Source organism: Protopterus annectens, chromosome 1.part1, assembly GCF_019279795.1.
Source record: "Protopterus annectens isolate FY-2018-M chromosome 1.part1, PAN1.0, whole genome shotgun sequence".
NCBI classification, from domain to species: domain Eukaryota; kingdom Metazoa; phylum Chordata; order Ceratodontiformes; family Protopteridae; genus Protopterus; species Protopterus annectens.
In genome coordinates, this window is record NC_056726.1 from 1,344,356,757 (window position 1) to 1,344,377,098 (window position 20,342).

The window sequence follows — 20,342 nt, forward strand, 5'->3', positions numbered from 1 at the left end:
CTGCAGCAATGTGGATCTTCGAACATCTACATTTATGGTAGGTACAAAACTGTACTATGTTCTTCATCTCACATTGCTGCAGTCCTTACATATGGGTAGAATCCCAAAGCAGAGGTAAAGGGAGGCTGGCAAAATCATAAAGCATTGGGAGCTGCCAAAATGCCCTGTAAAATTGCAGTGGCAAATCCAGCCCTAGATTTGGAATAAAGAGGAAGGTGCTAATGTTTAGAAAAAGTATGCACTGAACTCCAAGTAGCTGCTTCCAAAATATCTTTAGTAGCTACTCCCCTTAAAAAGCTGTAGAAGTGGCAGTAGCCCTAGTGGAGTGAGGTCTGATTCCAGCCGGAATCTCCTTACCATGATGGGAATAACAAAAAGCAATACAAAAGCCAATCCACTTAGAAATAGTTTGTTTTGAAACAGGTTTCCCCTGAGAACCTAAAGCAAAAGAAACAAACAACTGCTGAGACTGTCTGAATCCTTTAGTCCTGCTCAAATAATAACGCAACTGCCTGTGAATATCCAAAGTGTGCAAAATTTTCTCCCCTTTATTTTGGGGATCTGCATAAAAAGTGGGCAAATGAATTGATTGGTTCAAGGCCACATTAGAAACCACTTTAGGCATAAAAGTAGGGTTAGTACGCAGAGATACCCTATCCTTATGAAAAATTAGGAAGGGTTCAACTGCCATAAGAGCCTGTAATTCAGAAACCCTTCTAGCAGACGTAATGGCCAACAAAAAAGCAGTCTTCCAAGACAAAAACTTTAACTCAGCAGTAGCTGCAGGTTCAAAAGGAGGTAAAGTAAGTTTTTCCAACACAAAATTGAGATCCCAGGCAGGAGTAGGAGCTCTATGTGGGGGTCTTATGTTCTTTGCCCCTCTAAGAAATTGCTTAAACAAAGGATGAGAGAATAATGGAGGGTCACAGTCATAGTGAGCAGAGATGGCTGCAGCATGAACTTTTATAGAGGAGAAAGACAAACCCTTGTCTAATAATTCTGTAAGATATTGAAGAGAAACACTTAAATCAGGCCTGGAAACATCAAAGCTCTTTGTTTTGCTCCAAAATAAAAATCTCCTCCATTTATCAGCATAAACTTTCCGTGTACTAGGCCTTCTGGCCTCCAAAATAACATTCAAAACTTGTTGTGGAAGCTGCGACCCTCCAGGTTCTAGAACCGAATGTGCCAGGCTGTTAGATGCAGGGACTGAATCCTGACATTGAGGAAATGATTGCCCTCCTGAGACAAAAGGTGCGGAATCGTAGGCAAAGGCTATGGAGGCTCCCGTACTAAACTCCTCAGCAGAGGGTACCAGTGCTGTCGAGGCCAATCTGGAGCTATTAGAATCATGGAGGGCTTGTCTTGTCTGGCCTTCAAGAGTACCTTGCGGAGGAGAGGCAGAGGCGGAAAGGCATAGACGTGAAGATTGCTCCAACTGAATGATAGAGCATCCACTTTCCAAGCTGTGGGATGAAACATTTTGTGCAAAACTTTGGCAACTGGAAATATAGTGGAGAAGCTAACAGATCTATGTCTGAGTTCCCCATAGCACTGTCAATTTTCGAAATACATGAGGATCCAATTTCCACTCGTGGGGATCCACTAACTGTCTGCTCAAAACATCTGCTAAGGAGTTCTGTGCTCCTGGTAGAAACCTTGCCTGAAGATTGAGGTGTAAACTGAGAGCAGTCTCCCACAAAATCATTGCTTGCCTGCAAAGAGGGTACAAATGGGTTCCCCTTGCTTGTTGATGTACCACATGACAGTTGTGTTGTCTGTTAGAATCAACACTTGCCCTGGGTGAAGTAAATCCTTGAAAGCCATCAATGCAAATTGGACTGCTAACATCTCCTTCAAGTTGATATGTAGATGTTGAAGTCTGGCAGGCCACGTGTCTTGAACCCATTTTCCATTGAGGTGTGCTCCCAAGCCTTGTCCGAGGCATCTGTCGTTAAAATCTGACTCGCCTCTGGTCGGGTCACAGAGAGTCCCTTGTTTAGGTGACATTCCTGAGCCCACCACAAAAATTCCTTTTGAATGCAAGGTATTATTTGAATGACAGTGTCCAGATCTTGGCAGTGTTGTGTCCATACATTTGAGATACCATTGTAGCTTCCTCATATGCAGTTTGGCATTGGGAAGCACCAGAATACAAGATGCCATGAACCCTAAGGCTTGAAGGACTGTCCTTGCAGTCAGCCTGGACCGTAGAGACAATTGATGGAAGTAAAGTGTAAGGTTCTTTTGCTTGTCCGGGGTCAAAAAGGCCATCTGGGAAGCTGTATTCAGTCTCACACCCAGAAAGCACATTTCCTGAGAGGGTACTAGACTGGACTTTGTTTCGTTCACAGAATACCCTAGGCACCTTAACACTGCCATCACATACTGTAGATGATGAAGAAGTTCGTACTTGTCTTGAGCAAGAATCAGGCAATCGTCCAAATAAGGATAAATTTGTATTCCTCTTAACCGTAAGAAGGCTATCACTGGAGCCAGAACCTTTGTGAACACCCTGGGCGCAGTAGATAAGCCAAAGGGCAATGCAGAGAACTGATAATGTAAAGTCCCAGCCCGAAAACGCAGGTATCTCCTGCAACTGGGCCTGATAGGAACATGAAGATAAGCCTCTTTGAGATCCAGAGTTACCATCCAGTGATCTTTGCCCAACAGAGGTAGAAGTTGTTGCAACGTCAACATTTTGAATTTTGGAATGTCCAGGTATGTGTTGAGGATAGATAAATCCAAAATTGGCCTCCAAGTGTTTCCTTTCTTTGGTACTAGAAACAGGCGAGAATAAAATCCTAGGCCCACTTCTGACAGAGGGACCTGCTGTATAGCCCCATTTGAAGAAGTAAAGAAATCTGCTTGTGAGCCTCTACCCTTTGCTGAGGCGGAACGCCTGGCATGCCTTTGAAAGGAGGCAATGTATGGAAATAAAACTTGTAGCCTCGGTCTATAATGTCCAACACCCATTTGTCCTGGGTGATTAAAAGCCAGTTTTGTTTGAAGAGTGCCAACTTTCCTCCCAAAGGAGCTGCCAGACAGGAAGAATCTGGCAGCTGAAGATGCAGGTCATTGGGCCTGTTTACGAAAGGACTGGCCCCTGCCCTCACCTGTAGATTGTGCAGGTGAACTCCATGTTCTAGGCCTGAAAGAACTCTGAGCTCTGCCCCTACCACGTCTAGATCTACCCCTAGACTGTAAATCAGAAGAAGGATAAGCCCATCCCTTAGTAGGCCAATTCCTGCTAAACTTAAGAGGCTGCACCTGCAAAAAATCTTTAACAGTCTGCATAGACTTAGCCTTGTCTTCCATTTTCTTCAAGACAGATTCCACAGGAGAACCAAACAAAACTTCAGACTGCAAAGGAGCATCCAAAATTCTAGTTTTAACATGCTCTGACAAATTTTGATCCTTAAGCCAGGCGTGCCTGCGAATAACAGAACCAGTGGCAGCCACCCTGGAAGAAGCCTGTAAAGCATCAAACCACACTGCAAAGAATGCTTACCCACCTGTTCAGAGGCATGCACCAAATCCTGTAATTCTTTACACTCTATGCCCTCTGCCAAAGCATCCACTTTTTTAAGACTGTTTAACATATGAAAAATTAGGAAGGGTTCAACTGCCATAAGAGCCTGTAATTCAGAAACCCTTCTAGCAGACGTAATGGCCAACAAAAAGCAGTCTTCCAAGACAAAACTTTAACTCAGCAGTAGCTGCAGGTTCAAAAGGAGGTAAAGTAAGTTTTTCCAACACAAAATTGAGATCCCAGGCAGGAGTAGGAGCTCTATGTGGGGTCTTATGTTCTTTGCCCCTCTAAGAAATTGCTTAAACAAAGGATGAGAGAATAATGGAGGGTCACAGTCATAGTGAGCAGAGATGGCTGCAGCATGAACTTTTATAGAGGAGAAAGACAAACCCTTGTCTAATAATTCTGTAAGATATTGAAGAGAAACACTTAAATCAGGCCTGGAAACATCAAAGCTCTTTGTTTTGCTCCAAAATAAAAATCTCCTCCATTTATCAGCATAAACTTTCCGTGTACTAGGCCTTCTGGCCTCCAAAATAACATTCAAAACTTGTTGTGGAAGCTGCGACCCTCCAGGTTCTAGAACCGAATGTGCCAGGCTGTTAGATGCAGGGACTGAATCCTGACATTGAGGAAATGATTGCCCTCCTGAGACAAAAGGTGCGGAATCGTAGGCAAAGGCTATGGAGGCTCCCGTACTAAACTCCTCAGCAGAGGGTACCAGTGCTGTCGAGGCCAATCTGGAGCTATTAGAATCATGGAGGGCTTGTCTTGTCTGGCCTTCAAGAGTACCTTGGGGAGGAGAGGCAGAGGCGGAAAGGCATAGACGTGAAGATTGCTCCAACTGAATGATAGAGCATCCACTTTCCAAGCTGTGGGATGAAACATTTTTGTGCAAAACTTTGGCAACTGGAAATTTAGTGGAGAAGCGAACAGATCTATGTCTGGAGTTCCCCATAGCACTGTCAATTTTCGAAATACATGAGGATCCAATTTCCACTCGTGGGGATCCACTAACTGTCTGCTCAAAACATCTGCTAAGGAGTTCTGTGCTCCTGGTAGAAACCTTGCCTGAAGATTGAGGTGTAAACTGAGAGCAGTCTCCCACAAAATCATTGCTTGCCTGCAAAGAGGGTACAAATGGGTTCCCCCTTGCTTGTTGATGTACCACATGACAGTTGTGTTGTCTGTTAGAATCAACACTTGCCCTGGGTGAAGTAAATCCTTGAAAGCCATCAATGCAAATTGGACTGCTAACATCTCCTTCAAGTTGATATGTAGATGTTGAAGTCTGGCAGGCCACGTGTCTTGAACCCATTTTCCATTGAGGTGTGCTCCCAAGCCTTGTCCGAGGCATCTGTCGTTAAAATCTGACTCGCCTCTGGTCGGGTCACAGAGAGTCCCTTGTTTAGGTGACATTCCTGAGCCCACCACAAAAATTCCTTTTGAATGCAAGGTATTATTTGAATGACAGTGTCCAGATCTTGGCAGTGTTGTGTCCATACATTTTGAGATACCATTGTAGCTTCCTCATATGCAGTTTGGCATTGGGAAGCACCAGAATACAAGATGCCATGAACCCCAAGGCTTGAAGGACTGTCCTTGCAGTCAGCCTGGACCGTAGAGACAATTGATGGAAGTAAAGTGTAAGGTTCTTTTGCTTGTCCGGGGTCAAAAGGCCATCTGGGAAGCTGTATTCAGTCTCACACCCAGAAAGCACATTTCCTGAGAGGGTACTAGACTGGACTTTGTTTCGTTCACAGAATACCCTAGGCACCTTAACACTGCCATCACATACTGTAGATGATGAAGAAGTTCGTACTTGTCTTGAGCAAGAATCAGGCAATCGTCCAAATAAGGATAAATTTGTATTCCTCTTAACCGTAAGAAGGCTATCACTGGAGCCAGAACCTTTGTGAACACCCTGGGCAGTAGATAAGCCAAAGGGCAATGCAGAGAACTGATAATGTAAAGTCCCAGCCGAAAACGCAGGTATCTCCTGCAACTGGGCCTGATAGGAACATGAAGATAAGCCTCTTTGAGATCCAGAGTTACCATCCAGTGATCTTTGCCCAACAGAGGTAGAAGTTGTTGCAACGTCAACATTTTGAATTTTGGAATGTCCAGGTATGTGTTGAGGATAGATAAATCCAAAATTGGCCTCCAAGTGTTTCCTTTCTTTGGTACTAGAAACAGGCGAGAATAAAATCCTAGGCCCACTTCTGACAGAGGGACCTGCTGTATAGCCCCCATTTGAAGAAGTAAAGAAATCTGCTTGTGAGCCTCTACCCTTTGCTGAGGCGGAACGTCTGGCATGCCTTTGAAAGGAGGCAATGTATGGAAATAAAACTTGTAGCCTCGGTCTATAATGTCCAACACCCATTTGTCCTGGGTGATTAAAAGCCAGTTTTGCTTGAAGAGTGCCAACTTTCCTCCCAAAGGAGCTGCCAGACAGGAAGAATCTGGCAGCTGAAGATGCAGGTCATTGGGCCTGTTTACGAAAGGACTGGCCCCTGCCCTCACCTGTAGATTGTGCAGGTGAACTCCATGTTCTAGGCCTGAAAGAACTCTGAGCTCTGCCCCTACCACGTCTAGATCTACCCCTAGACTGTAAATCAGAAGAAGGATAAGCCCATCCCTTAGTAGGCCAATTCCTGCTAAACTTAAGAGGCTGCACCTGCAAAAAATCTTTAACAGTCTGCATAGACTTAGCCTTGTCTTCCATTTTCTTCAAGACAGATTCCACAGGAGAACCAAACAAAACTTCAGACTGCAAAGGAGCATCCAAAATTCTAGTTTTAACATGCTCTGACAAATTTTGATCCTTAAGCCAGGCGTGCCTGCGAATAACAGAACCAGTGGCAGCCACCCTGGAAGAAGCCTGTAAAGCATCGAAACCACACTGCAAAGAATGCTTACCCACCTGTTCAGAGGCATGCACCAAATCCTGTAATTCTTTACACTCTATGCCCTCTGCCAAAGCATCCACTTTAGATTTTAGTTGAGTAAGGAGAAAATTCTGATACTTCAACATATGAAACTGGCAATTCAAAGCCCTCATTGCTAAAGTGGAAGAGGTATAAACTTTCTTACCCCATCTATCCAAAGCTCTAGCATCTTTATCTATAGGAACTGGATTCTTTACAACAGAAGCCCTGACACCCTTAGGTCCCTGGCTAATAGTTTCTGGGTCAGCCCTTGGACTCTTATACAGATATTTATGAGCCTCAGGTACTCTATAATACCTGTCTGGCTTAACTGGCGCAGGAGGCAGAGAGTCTGGATTAAGGGAAGCCTCGGAGAAAACGTCTTGAACAACATCCAAAACAGGAGGTATAGCCAAGGGCCTATGTTGTGGTAAAAACTTCCCTAAGCCTCTTTCGTGAATCTGAGAAATCCTGACCTTCCCATTTAAAATGTTCCCTCATAGAATGCAGGGTTTCTGAAAAAGAAAAATCCTCTGGAGGAGAAGCAGAAGGAGTGGAATCCTCTGCGTCTGAATCAGAATAAGGAGGAAAATCCTGAATGTCTTCAGCTGAAGACTCTGAGTAATCTGAAGCCTGCTCCAAACTTTCCACCTCTGGCTCCACTCTAGGCCTCTTATCAGGAGGGGGCATAGAACCTCTGATTAAAGAAATTAAATCTTCTGCCATTTTAAGCATGTGTTTTTTAGGCACAGAACCTGCAGAACTAGGACTGACACCCGTGGAAGGCAAACCAGGCCTGCCCCTGGAAGGAGCCTTAGAGACAGAAGGAGAAGGCCTAACCACCTTAGGCAAGGAAGGGAGAACAACGACCTGAGAGGCCCCCTCAGCCTGACCTGACTCCTGAGAGGCCACATCTTGTAAAATCAAAGCCTCCCCCTGAGACTCGACTGAAACCTCGGCTGGATCTACAGATTCCACCGTAGTTTCTAAAGAACCGGCGTCCGGAACGGACGACTCATCCTGCCTGGACTTTAAAGATTTGTCTTTGCGCTTCTTCGCGGTAGCGGGCGTCGGAGGATCCGACGGCATGTTATAATTACACCACTTACCGAAGACAAGCCTAGCGCAATCTAACCTACGTTTAATGGTGCGCTTATTAAACCTAGCACAAAAGCGACACCCGACTACGTCGTGCTCAGGACCCAAGCAAGGAATACAAAGAGAGTGGTAATCCCTATGCGGTATCTGTTTCCCACAAGAAATACAATTATTCACTTTTTCTGACATCCGGAATTAACTGAGGCAAGAAAAAACAAAAATATTCCCCAACGGGGTACTTAGCCCAACTTGGTTTCGGTCTGAAACTCAGAATACGAAAATTTCAGAACGCCAAACGGCACTTGCAAACGCTGCTTCTGCATCGGACCATGCGGCAAAAAAGACTGAGGATATGACGTCGGTCATGCGCTTTTATACCCTGACGCTCTGATGTCAGATCTGAGCGCCATGACCGACGTCAGCCTAATACTTTGGTATTCGGGCCGACCGAGGACAGCGGACTACCCATATGTAAGGACTGCAGCAATGTGAGATGAAGAACATCAAAGGCAAATCTATCTATCTATCTATCTATCTATCTATCTATCTATCTCTCTCTCTCTCTCTCTCTCTCTCTCTCTCTCTTTCACTCTATTTACTAATCTAGCTACCTAAATTGGAGTTTGTGTTTTGGATTCAAAATTTGGGCTTTATTTTGAATTACACCCTAGGGGCAAATGTTGGCTATTGTTAGATATTTTTTATTTCATGTATGAAATATTCCCAAATTCAAATACCAGATTTTATAAACATTCTGTAATGTTGTGTATGCTTTAGTCTCTATATGTTTAGATTGTTAAACTTCTGTACCTAGTGCTTGCTGACTGAGACCAGGGCCACCTGCAAGCCATGCAGAATGCAGTTGCAAGAATGCTAAACTGGGACTTTGATCTTTTCTCATATAGCACTAAATCTGTGTCATTGGCTGGTAGTGCTTAAATTTATTTTCATGTGTTAACCAGAGTAGATTTTCAGTTTAAAGTTTTGTTTATGACTTATAAGCTCGACATGGAATAGTTACTCCAGTCATCCACAGGGGGGGGGGGTGAATTAGTGATTGCTAGGTATCAGCTGAAGCACTCTGGTGCAAATTCTTTCTCCTGCTATGCATCCCACCTGTAGAATTTACTACCATACTGACTAAGAGCTTCAGGAGGTCAGTAGTGCTGTTCTTATTCTTCAGGGTATGTACATAATCATTCTATTACCACTTCCTTGTACATATGGTTTTAGAACTGGTTTTATGATTAGTTCAGTTTTTTGATATGCTGATTTCATACCATATTATTCTGCTTCAACTACTGGAAGTTATTTCATTTATAAAAAGGCTAGGTTTAAAGTCACCCAATAAACTGATTTTTACTTCATCTGCTTCAGCTCATGACAAATACATATAAAACACTGAGGAACTAGTGTATGAACTTGATGGTATGGATTACAATATGTTTCAGAGAGTCCTGAAGCACGGAGCCTGCAAATATCAGGACAAATTAGCATTTAAGGACTGGATAATGTGCCAATTTATAAAGAGGGAAAGAAAGGAATAACAGGGCAGAAGTGCAATGCAAGTAATAATTAAAGAGAGTGCAGAGTAATGTTCTGTACCTATAAGTCACTGGGAGCACCCTGCAGGGAAAGCACATAGAGATCATGCTATTATATTTTAATACAATATTTTTAAAAATATACTGAAATTGGACTAAAATAGTGATAGAAGAAAATAATACCTAAAACTGAGCACTCATAATATATCAGTTGCTCTTTAATGTTGTGATTCATTCTTGTTACATTGCTAAACTGTTGTTAGATCTATTTAAATAAAAGGGTTACAATTTACTGCTTTAGGAGGTCACTGAAAACTTTCATTTTAAAAAGGGATACTCACTTCCTTTATTGTCCTGTATTCAGGAGCAGCTCATGCCTCCCAACTGCTGGACTGCAGCCCACCCCCCCCCCCCATCTTTTTTGGCAAGTATGATTTCTAATACTTTTAATTTTTGAAACTCATAATAAATGACCTCCAGTGCAAATCTTGTAGATCATGCTAGCAGCCCATCATGTAAATGAACATGTATGATTCCATAAATGGCTTTAAAAAGTGTGTGGTGAATGATGGTTGTTGGGTTCATCTTTAAAATGACATAACAAGGCTAAAAATAGTGGCTTTACTTTAGACTGTATCCTGGTCTCTGATTCTAGCAAATACAGTTCCTTAGGTCACCGTCCTCTGGGATTATCATCATCCTACATATATCCATGGATTTATCTCCCACCACTCCAAACAACACCAATATAGGGAGACCAACAACATTTCACAATTTAACAGCAATGTGCTCACTAATGCCCTAAAATCCTTTATCTAGTCCACTCTCAAACCCCTACTACTGACTGAGGACACACATACATTCAATACTATATTTTTAAATACATTAAATGACCTTACTCCCTTAAAAGGGGAGAGAGCAAAGACTAACCATGCCCCCTGGCTCTCCAGTCACATTAGAAGTCTGATTAACAGCAGAGATCAGGCAAGGAAAGAATGACAGAAAGGCAAATCTTCCCAACACTACAAAGAATTCTGCAGCCTCACAAAAATGCAACTTTATAATAAGATTTATAATAAGATTATAATACCATTGTAAGCCTCAAAACAATTAAAGATATAATCCTAAAACATTCTGCTCCTCCATAACAAAAATCTTACACCATTGTACTAACAGTGGCCATGACCCATGCCCCAACTTCTCCCCCTTAGAAACAGATACTGAAGTCAACTTCTATTTAATACAGTATAGCTGCCCTTACCTCAAACTCCTCTCAAGTCTCATGAGAATCATTATAGGTTCATACTAGGCTATCTGCCCTGGGGCAATTATAAGTCTAGCCCAATTTTGTTTGGCTTACGCCACCCCTTGATTTGAGTATACTGTGCCCTTTTTAAGGTTTAGTTTGCTGTGCCTCTGTCTAATAGTGACACGGAAGTAATCCCCGGGACAAACCTACGATCCTCCATCCACTCATCAAGATTCTTCTTGAAGAGATTCAGTAAGGTGCTCTGCCTAACATGAATTGGAATTCTGTTCCAGAGCGAAGGAGCCTCTGGGTTATGAATCTGTCCCTCCAGCAAGTTCTATTTATTTCAGTGCTGAGGTTCAAGTCCCTCGAGCATGTGGCTCTAAGGGATTTAGATTTACTGAGGTGGAGCATGTCCATTAATTCTGGATTGGACATAGCTTTATATGTCAGGCATAGATCGCCTCGAAGTAGGCGGTATGCAACTGAGTAGAGCTGGAGTTTTTTTAACCAAGCAGCATATGGCATCTGTTTGAGTCCCTTGATCCTCTTGGTGAGGTACTTTTGGGGTCATTCTAATTGCTTCAGGTGTCGGGTAAGGTACATCCCAAAAGGGGCATTGTATTCTATGATGGGCCTGATGAGGGATGAATAAAGGGGCACGATTACCTCTCTTGATCTAGATGTGAATCCTTTCATGATGAGGTGGGCTATGTAAAAGGTCTTTCTAACCACTTTGACAATGTGGTTGTCAAAGGAGAGATTGCTATCAACTTGGGTCCCCAGATCCCCAATTACTTTCTCTGTACTTAATGGATTACTGCCTATGTGGTAATTTGTGGGCACATTGTTTTTGCCAAAGGGTATGACTATACACTTTTTGGCATTTAGCTTTAGACCATGGCTCTGGCACCAGTTATCCATCTCTGTGAGACCTTTTTGAAGGATGTTTGTGTCAGCTGGAGAGTTGATTATGGCACCTAGTTTGCAGTCGTCTGCGAACTTGGTGAGCCATAGTCCTCCCACGTTGGCCTGTACCTCGGAAAAGTATATACCGAACAAGAGCGGTCCCAGGACAGAACCCTGTGGGATGCCACTTGTGACCGGTTTCGAGTCTGACATTGCTCCAGCAACTCTCACTCTGTGGGTTCTGTCTTTGAGCCAGTTTGCGACCCATCTTGTGACATAGGGGTTTATATTTAAGCTGGATAGCTTATCTATGATGCCCGAGTGGGGTATTGTGTCAAATGCCTTTGCTAGGTCCAGATAGGCTGTGTGGACTACCTTTCCTTCATCTATGGCTTTGGTGACTGTTTCGAAGAAGTCAACCAGGTTCAAAAGGCAGGATCTGCCCTTGACGAAGCCGAACTGGGTAGGATCTAGTGTCTGTAGGTCCCCAATGTCTTTGTTTATGAGCTCCATGACGATCCTCTCCATAGCCTTGCAGACTAAGCTAGTCAGGCTTATGGGGAGATAGTTTCCAGGGTCCGTGAAGGCTCCACCTTTGTGGAGTGGGACCACTGCTGCTGTACGCCATTCTGTGGGCACATATCCTGTAGTGAGGCTGAGATTGTACAGCTGTTTTATTTGAGGGATTAGTTCTTCTTGGAGTTCATGTAGGACGCAACCCGGGACGCCATCTGGTCCCATGGAAGCAGTGTTTTTTGCTTTGGAGAGGGCAGCCTTCACCTGAGCATCAGAGATGTTTGGGAGGCAGCCCTCTGCCGGGATAGATACTTGCTCTTTTTTTGGGGGGGAGAAGTTTGCACTGAACCTGTCTGCCAGGATATTGGCGATGTCTGTGGGTTCAGTGTATTTTTTGTGGTTTAGAATCAACTCAGAAAAGGTCTGGGAGTTGCATCCCAGGTTCCTAACATAACTGAAAAAAGCCTTATGATTGTCTTTAGTGTCCTGAGCAATTTTTCTCTCGAAGCTGGCCTTGGAGGATTTTATGAGGGATCGTAATTTTTTGCTAGTACTGATCAGGGATGCCTTCCCTATTAGGGATTTTGCTCTATCATGTAGTATCTTCCTCCTTCTTTTGTACAGTTTATTCATGGCTGGGGTCCACCAGACTGGACACCTGCCTTTGGATGTTTGGGTTTTGGTTTTGTTTGGGATAGCATGATCCATGCATTCCTGGAGATGTCCGTAGAATGCGTTTATATAGGATTCTGCAGTTTGGGCCGTAGTTCCCACTGGCCCTGGGGCCTTGAAGGATTCCACTTCAGTTTTGAGAAGTGAGAAGTTTTTCACTGTGGTTTTCTGGGCTGAGGGTGGGGTCGGGATGTGGACATCCAGTGAAATTAATTTATGGTCTGATCTTACCAATGAGGGATATACTTCAGGTGTGGAGCCTAGAGTCCCCATGTTGGTAATGATCAGGTCTAGTATGTTATCCCCTCTTGTGGGAGTGGTGACTAGTTGTTCCATAGCATTTGAGTTTATAATTTCCAGGAACCTTTGGGCTAAGGTGCTGGGACTTGAGTAGCGCTCCCAGTCTATGTTTGGGTAGTTGAAGTCGCCCAATATAATGGTGTTCGGAGGGATCTTCATGTTCTCCAATGTTTTCAGGAAAGCCGAGTGGGATTCCTGACTTTGAGAGGGTGGTCTGTAGGATGCTATAAACTGAAAAGCAGTCTTGCCCACTGTTAGTTGCACATGGATGGTCTCCGATACTTCGTGCAATGCCACTAACCTGGAGGTGTGGATATCCTTGATAAATATGGACACTCCCCCTCCTTTTGTGGATCGGTCCAGGTTTTGGGGCCGAAAAGCATGATATGAGGTATAACCTGGTAGTGCTGGGGTGCTCTCTGGAGCCTTGAACCAGGTTTCTGTCACTGCACAGATATCGATGTTCTCCATACTGAGGAGAGCTTCGAGTGCGTGCATCTTGAGGTTAAGACTTCTGGCGTTTAGCAGCATTACCCTTAGTTTCTTGTTTCTTGTGCTGTCTATGGAGGTGGGTTTGACTTTTGAGCCTTGCCTAAAAAAGGCACTATGGGGGTGGCAAGAGCCTTTGCCAATATCCGAAAGCCCAGTGGTGACAGGTGCAAGCTGTCCCTAGCGAAGCAACATGGCTTGTCGAGCATGTCATCCCAGGCTGACAGACACTGGATCACCTTAGAATGACACCAAAATTTTAGCTAATTGTTAAAATCGATCATTTTGTCTTTGTACTGTGGCATCATTCTAGGTGAGGGTAAGATGCTGCTCAAGGTCAGGGTCATACTGGCCTGGGCTACATGATCAGAGAGCTCCTCTATGTCTCTTTTCATGTAGTCCAGGGAGGTACGTCTCAGGTCATTCACACCAGCATGTACAATGACTGAGTCATATTTGTATTTGCTTTGGAGTGACCCGAGTGCTTGCGTTATGTGGCGGATCCTAGCGCCCGACAGGCAGCTCACTGTGACCTTCTCTTTATTCAGCCTGGTGAGTGGGACATCAGTGTGTCTGACAATAGAGTCACCTATTACAAGAGTATCAGGTGTGTTATTCAGCCTTCAGGGCTGTGGCTGCTTGGCACACTGACTTTGTGGGCTATGTGTTGTGCGTGTTTTGTTTTGGGGTAGCGTTTGCTTGGATGTCTGCTTTGGAGGTCTCTGTTGCTTAGGTAGATTTTTATTTAGAGCCTCCGAGTATGTTTTTGTGTATTTATGTGTTTGGTTCACTGATGTGGTGGGACTATGTGATACTGGAATTGTGTTGTGTGAGGTTACCTTCTCCTCCTGACTGGTTTCACCAGTTTTGAGATGAGAGAGCTCAGCCTCCAGTTTGGCTATATGGTTGCATCTCTCACATATATTTGAACCTGTTTGGAGGAGGAGAGGGTTGTCCGTGTACATGAGGCAGTTGTAACATTGCCTCAAAATTCCCAGATTCACCAGCTGGACTGGAGAGGAAACCATTGACTGACCTTTGGACATGCTAGAGTAATATAGGGAAACTGAATTAAGATGGACCAATAGGGGACAAGGTAATCGTAGAGAGTATAAGAGTAAGTAGTGCTTATGGTTTAATAGTGCTAACTTGTAAGATTACTTATTTGGACCAGTGAAGGGCCTTAGAATGAGAATATGGTGTTTAAATTGAGAGATAGAGCAGTTCTAAGGGAAAAAGTGAAGAGTAGACTTTGTGGAGCCAGGAATAGTTTAAACCCAATTAGGCGACGCTGCCCATTGTTGCGCTATGCACAAAAACGTGCAAAACCGCGCAAAAGAGGGATTTAAGAGAGGAAGATCAAGGAGTTAGGAATTGACACAAAATGGCCAATAAAACTACAGTTTCAAGTCAGTAACCACTCCCACAGGGGCAGGCAGGCTGCTCAATGTTTATCACTGCCACTGATGAACAGAGAGACTTCCCTTTAGCCCAAGCAAAAAATGGCCTCCAAGAAACTTACAAACAGTTCAGAACAGCAAGCCTGTAACTGAACTTTTTTAAATCTCAGAAAAGTGGGAAAAAAGCAAGATTTTTTTGGGGTTTTTTTTTGTTTTTTCAGAGTTAGCAGAGGTTCACAAGTATCAACAAGTTATAACAGTGCAGTAAATGACCCCACACTTGAGTGCTAGGCCAGAGACAGATAAAATGCAAGTTTTGAGAAAAAACGATTTTAAATATAAGTGCAAACAGGAAATTCAGTAAACAGCTCTAGGTTGTCCTCTAAATACAGTTACTAATGCAGAAATCAAGTTTAACAAGCCAGAAAATGCTCAAAGTAGGTGGCTATGCAGAAAAACTTAGCAAATAATCTGAAGAAAAATACTTAAAATCTCAAAAGTGGCTCCTTTCTTCTCTCAGCGTTTTCTCCTCTTGGTGGGTGCTTCACCAACAGCCAACAAGTCTGAAAAGACACCAAAACCACGAGGCAATCGGGATTAAGACAGGAAGATCAAGGAGTTAGGAATTGACCCAAAATGGCCAATAAAACTACAGTTTCAAGTCAGTAACCACTCCCACAGGGGCAGGCAGGCTGCTCAATGTTTATCACTGCCACTGATGAACAGAGAGACTTCCCTTTAGCCCAAGCAAAAAATGGCCTCCAAGAAACTTACAAACAGTTCAGAACAGCAAGCCTGTAACTGAACTTTTTTAAATCTCAGAAAAGTGGGAAAAAAACAAGATTTTTTGGGGGTTTTTTTTGTTTTTTCAGAGATAGCAGAGGTTCACAAGTATCAACAAGTTATAACAGTGCAGTAAATGACCCCACACTTGAGTGCTAGGCCAGAGACAGATAAAATGCAAGTTTTGAGAAAAAACGATTTTAAAAATAAGTGCAAACAGGAAATTCAGTAAACAGTTCTAGGTTGTGCTATAAATACAGTTACTAATGACTAAATACAGTTACTAATGACTGCCCTAGAATCCTTTACAGACACCATCAGAAAAGCAAGAGACAATGGCAAACTTCTCTCATCTCATCAAACTATCCCCTCATCACCCTAAAACTAGTCTCTACTTCATATATTAGACATCTCCTATGCAATCTTAAGCCATGCTCACCCTCTGCAGATACTCTTCCTATACAATACATTACATTAGCTATTGACTCCACTGCTTTCCCTGTGTCAATTCCTATCAATTCATATCGTTCTATACACAAATCCTATGTTCCCTCCCGCCAGACGAAATTCCATACAATTCCCCTTCATGAGGGTGGGAACTTCAACAAAATCACCAATTTTAGATCCATTGCAATTTTATTCTCTCACTCCAAAATATTGGAAAATGTACATATAAAGAAGTTCTCCAATATATTCCCCATGAAATGCTGCTTATCCCTACACAACATGGTTTTTGACTAGCTCATAATAAAATGACTGCCCTAGAATCCTTTACAGACACCATCAGAAAAGCAAGAGACAATGGCAAACTTCTCTCATCTCACTTTTTAGACATATTCAATCTTTCAATGCAGTGTCCCACAGCAAACTCCTGTCAAAGATGCCTACCCTGGGCCTTTATGTCACTAAAGTTAAATGTTCTTTTCTAGCTACTTGTCACACAGATATTAAATGTTCTTTTTTCTGTCTACTTGTCACACAGATATCAGTCAATAAAATGGCTTTCAGTGACTTCCCCATATCTTCCTGTAAATACTGGTGTTCCACAAGGCTCCATTCTTGGTCCTCTCCTTGATTCTTTCCATTTTACATTTTTATAAACAATTTTTGCACATATCAACAAGTGTCACTTATGCAATATGCTGATGATTCTTCTCCAGTAGAGTAGCCCACCCCAGCTACTATCACCTAAGATGTCTTTAACTCAGTGGAGTGCCGATACTCTGACAATCAACTTCTACTGAATCCCAATAAACAAGCTTCTTTCATTTTTCCCTTAATCTCATACCCACAAAAAACAATTTCAAAATCTCTTTTCTAAACAATTCTGACGTTGAGGTTGCTTCTTATACTAAACTCCTAGGTATAACAATGTGGACGGCACAGTGGTGCACAACAAGAGGGTCTTCAGTTTGATTCTCGACAGGGGTGTCTTCTGTGCAGAGTCTGCATGTCCTCCCTGCATTTGCATGGGTTTCCTCTGTGTACTATAGTTTCCTCTCACATTCCAAATTCATGCATCTGGGGCATCTCTCTCTGGGCCTCCACTGAAAATGAGCTCTGTCTCAGTTGGACTTTCCAGATAAACAAATGTTAAATAAATGATAATTTAAAGTTTGATCTCCACGTACAAATCTGTATAAAAAAATGATCAAAAACTAGGTATGCTTTATAAAGCTAAAACATTTTGTACAACCCCAACTAGAACTGCTCTAGCCAACATGCATTTTTGCCTTCTCATCTTTATGTTTCTCACATCTTGACCATTCTACAGTCTACTTTAAAATTCAAACTAGAACAATGTGATGATAAAGCAAAATTTGCACCCAATTAACCCTACTACCTTACCAGTGTGACGAAAGGAAATACTGCCAGCCCAGTTTGCTAGAATTTTGTAAATAATTATATGTCATTTATGAATATCAACATGATTTATTCAAGATGCTTGTGTTACAAATATATTAGAACTGTATGTCATGTGTACATCAAACTGCTGGTACAGAAGTGTGAGTTGGAAAGGTTTTTGCAAAGTGCTGTTTGAAATGTAACCATAGTGTGCCCTACTGGAATACAACAGAAATGTACATGCACTATTGTAACTGTTTAAATGTATATATTGTAACAATGGAAAATAGAATATAGGAGGTTAACTTCAGAAAAATAGCTGAAATTAAATTACTTTACAGCTGGGCTATAAAAGATGGTATCTTTCAGTTTCAATGCAACAAAAGACACAAAGTCTGTACTAGGGAGCTCTCTGTATTGTCTTTAGGTGAAATAATTACTAGTCTTGAAATGTGGAGAAATGTAATTTTTTTATGACTTCCATTATCTGACAGAGATCTGAGATCTATTTATTTTCACAGGTTCATAGGTTGGTACTAGGCTATCGGCCCTAGGGCCTATATATATAACAATTCCCTGGCTATTTCTTCCCACACTATTTACTTCCCTGGACCCCTGTCTAGCAGGGCGACTGACGTGATCCCCGGGGTGAATTTCCTTTCTCCCATCCAATCGTCAAGGTTCCTTTTGAAGAGGACCAAGGAGGTGCTCTGCTTGACATGTATGGGCAGTCTATTCCAGAGTCTAGGAAGTCTTTGGGTCAGGAACCTATCCCTCCAGCATGTTTTGTTTATTGTGATGACAAGGTTTAGATCCCTGGAGTGTGTGGCTCTAAGAGATTGGTATTTCTTTAAGTGTAGCATGTCCAACAGCTCTGGGTTTGATATGGCCTTGTATGTTAAGCAGAGATCGCCTCTGAGTAGACGATATGTGACAGAGTATAGCTGGAGTTTTTTAAGGTGGTCAGCATAGGGCATTTGCTTTATGCCTGTGATTCTTTTAGTGAGGTATTTCTGCAGCCTTTCCAGTTGTTGCAGATGTCTTGAGAGGTACATACCAAATGGGGCATTGTATTCTATAATGGGTCTAATGAGGGATGAGTACAGTGGGACAATGACCTCCTTTTTTCTGGATGAAAAGCCCCTAGTGATGAGGTGTGCCACACAGAAGGATTTCCTGACTGTTGTGGCAATGTGGTTACTGAAGGTGAGTCCACTGTCCACCTGTGTCCCTAAGTCTCTTATCACACTTTCGGTGTTTAGTGTACTGCCACCTATGTGGTAATTCACGGGTACATGTTTTTTCCCAAAGGGGATAACTATACATTTCTTGGCATTGAGCTTGAGCCCATGGCTCTGGAACTAAGCATCTGTTTCTGTAAGGCCCTTTTGTAGAGTATCCACATCATTTGTGGATTCAATAATGACTCCCAGTTTGCAGTCATCTGTGAACTTTGTTAGCCAGAGTCCCTTAGTGTTGGCCTGTACTTCAGAGAAGTAGATGCCAAACAAGAGCGGTCCCAGGACTGAACCCTGAGGTACTCCACTTGTCACTTGTCTGGAGTTGGATTTGGAGTCAGCTACTTTTACAGTGTTGGTTCTGTCAGTAAGCCAGTTGGCAACCCAACGAGTGGAGTTGGATTTGGAGTCAGCTACTTTTACAGTGTGGGTTCTGTCAGTAAGCCAGTTGGCAACCCATCGAGTGACGCAGGAATTAATGCCCAGCTTAGTAAGTTTACCTATGATTCCAGAGTGGGGGATGGTGTCAAAGGCCTTGGCGAGGTCCAGATAGGCTGTGTGGACTGCCTTACCCTCATCCACGGCTCTGGAGACTGATTCGAAGAAGTCAATTAGGTTCAGGAGACAGGATCGGCCCTTCACGACCCCAAACTGCGTGGGGTCCAGTGTTTGAAGGTTGCCAATATCTTTGTTTATAAGTTCCATGATAATACGTTCCATGGCCTTGCAGATCAGGCTCGTCAGACTGATGAGGTGGTAGTTCCCAGGATCCAAGTTGGATCCCCCCTTGTGGAGTGGGATAACTGTAGCTGTGCGCCACTCAGTGGGCACAAAGCCTGAGGTGAGGGTATGATTAAGCATGACACTTAGGTGAGGTGCCAGTTCATGTAGTACTCAGCATGTAGTACACATCTACACAGGTAGATGCTACATACTGCCAGCTCCCAGCAGTGGGTGTTTCATCTGGGAACTAGAGTCAGATGACAAGAAATTATGTCATTCTGCAAGCTATCCCAGCAGTAATATTCGAGATATTAATTTGAGAAGTCTCTTAGAGAGACAGAGCATTCTGCATTATATCTTGGACCTGACAACAAGATCCATTCACCACACATCTGCCTTGCTCTATAAGTACATTTCTAGGGTATAGTAACTCTCTTAGATACAGTCAGGAATATTGTGAAGCTTTAGTTTAGATAGTTTTTTATTTATTTGAGACTGTCCTGCAATGTTGTTTTAAATATTTCCTGTGGTTTTGAACTCTGATGTCATTATGAATATACATTTAGTATTGTCTTGTTTTTTTTTATTATTTATTATTAAATATATTTAAACCTTTCATTGTGGCCAATCTGTGTAGAGATATTTAAGTTTTGAGAGTACTTGTATAGTTACTTGGTGACACTGTGTGGGCCACTTCTAATATCCTTGCTCTTGGTCAAACTACCATTTGTATTAATAATAATATTACAAAGTAAGATTGGACACCCTTTGGTAAAAGCCTTACAGTAGCTGATAGGGAGTTGACTGCTGGCAGTGGTAACTACCTTGTAGTCTGGGCAGAAGGGGGCATAGCTAGTAAACCTGTGCCAGCCTCTCTCAGGTGCGTGTGTGTGTGTATGTGTGTGTAAATCAAACCTGAAAGAGTGTGTGTGTGTGTGTCAGCTACTTGGGCAGGGACAGGATGCACTGGTTGGACAGAGAGGGTGCTGCTAGGTCTTGGCTTGGTCACTCAGCTGAGATCTCAACTCTACAGCTGTGCCAGTGGGGAGTCTTATTGAGGAAGAAACCAGCCCTGGACTGACTGTGGTCTCTGTGTGCTCTTAAGGGACATTGCACT